A 2338-nucleotide genomic window follows, 5' to 3' on the forward strand; every position below is an offset into this window, starting at 1 on the left:
AAGGGTGGCATGAAGGATCATGCTCGCGCTGAGGCGCTCATTCCTCCGATCAATGGGAGGATTCAGGAATTTTGGGATCCCATCCCGGTTTCTCCTGATACCGTAGAGACCACGACCGAGTTTTCCGGTGATTGCGAGGAGATGGATCATCCCGCGGATGCGTTTGGAGCTTCATTGTCCGGAAACTTTTACTTTGAACCTTGAGAGGTGGAGTGAAAATCTGGAGGGAGGAGGTTGTTTATTAATCCTGCGTTTGTTGCCGAGTATGGCTTTTATTTGTCTTTTTCTCCCGAGTGTGGCTTTGATTTCCGACCGCTTTATGCGGTGTTTATATATGATGGGCATTTTATTTTGAATTGTTTCGAGTAAATTTGATGTAAATTTGAGTCGTCGTCTCATATTTAATTCCGTTGGGACGTTCAATCTGTCGGTTCGTTCATGACTTTTCGTAAAAAAATTTTATTCTTACAACTTTCGGGAACGTTGAGATGCGAACGGAGAGACATGGTTTAGGATCCTTTATCGTTTAGATATCATGTCTTGAGATGTCTGAGACCAATGCGATGGGTTTAGGGCAAGACCTAGGTTTACTCTCGGTTTTAAGGTTTGTGTGGTGACTAGCCGGCTATCGTTTTTCCTGTTGCGATTTCTACCTGATTCGTACCGATTTAAAGTCCGCGATAGGTTCTCCGCTTATATGACTTGTATGGCATGAATCGAGCATCTTTCCAGAGACAATTTTTAAGCCAACTGGAAGTCCTAGACCAAAATTTCGGATTTTTTTTGAAGCGCGCTTTCGTCCTTGTGTTGGACGTTCGAAGATCAAAAGAGTGATAAAGTTGCGTTTGTTTAAGACGGCTGATGCGTTCATCGGGGCCAATCGACGAACGGGGCGTAAGGTTTTTGTGGTCGTGGTCGGACAATTTGTTCGCATCGTCTCGAATTTAAACTTGGCGACGTCTCGCGGTTGTTTCGAAGACTATACGAAATATTTTCGGTGCTGAAGAAAAATTATTTTCCGATTTTGGGCAGGATGAGGCCACTGACAAGAGTCTTAACGTTCGTAGATTTTCTAGGCGTGTCCTGAGACTTTTGCGTTTAACTAAAGCGTAAGCGTTTTAATTAAAAAGGAGCAATGCGTATTGCAAAGAGAGATTATTTTATTTTTCATTTTTTTTTAAATCTCTAAAAGCTCGATTACAATAACGCGTCTTTTCCTATGTGGGTGTATACGAGTATACGCACCCACTCCCTCCCCCTTTTTTAGAGAGGGGGATAGCTGAACTCGTCTTTCGACGAGCTGCCTACGTACCTCTTTCGAGGATCAAGCCATCTCGTAGTTCTGTTTTATGCCGCGAGCGTTTTTTACTCGGCGGTTGTCGCCGTGCTAACCGCCCTGATCGTCGCCGTCCTAACCGCCCTGATCGTGATGACCGTGGCCGGGTCAGCGTTCTCTTCCGGATGTTCCGGTTGAGTTGTAGCGTTTAGATGGCAGGATGATTGACCACCGCGAATTCGATGATTTTCGTGATCTCCTTGGCCATGACTGGCAGCTGGATTGACCCGAGGGTCATCAATACTTCTCATGAAAAACCCGTGAGCGGTTTCGGTGTTGGAGTTTCTTCTCCGAGTTTGATGCTCGTCCGATTGAGAGTGTCGCGGAAGATTACATTGACCGTGCTTCCCGTGTCAATGAGTACTCTTCCGACTTCCAGATCTCGTATGACGAGATCAATGACCAGCGCATCGCAGTGAGGTTGGTTGATCCCGCTGGCTTCCTCCTTCGTGAAGGTGATTGAGCAATTTTGATCATCTCGGGTGAGAGACCATGTAGGCCAGTTTGCGCTCGACTCCGCCTTCCGCTGGTAAGCCTTGATGGCTGAAACCGTATCGTTGCAGAATTCCCAATGATCATGTTTACTCTGCGACGATTGTTATCGTTCCCCTTGTCGTCCGGCCTTCTGCCGCGTTTATCCCCGGATTGGTTTCTTTGAGGAGATTACTCCGCGGGCGGATTTTTGTCCTTCTTTGGGGGGCGATCGGTCTCGAGGATGAGAACTTTCACGCTGGTCACTTCCGAGAGCTCTCCAACTAGTAGCTTCGCGCCCAGCCTTGCTCCCAAGACTTTGCAGTTAGTCGTGGAGTGTCCTCGGGACTGGTGGAACTCGCAGAAGGTGTTTTCTTCATATCCTTGATTGCGAGTCCACGTATTACCCGTGGTTCGGCCCTGGTCTGAACTGATCGTGTAATTGTGCGCTCATTGGAGATCTTTCCCCTCGTGATGGACATACTTGTCGTTACGAGAACTCTTCTTCTTCGTTTTTGGATCTACATCTTT

This window comes from Brassica oleracea, chromosome C8, assembly GCF_000695525.1.
Source record: "Brassica oleracea var. oleracea cultivar TO1000 chromosome C8, BOL, whole genome shotgun sequence".
NCBI lineage: Eukaryota > Viridiplantae > Streptophyta > Magnoliopsida > Brassicales > Brassicaceae > Brassica > Brassica oleracea.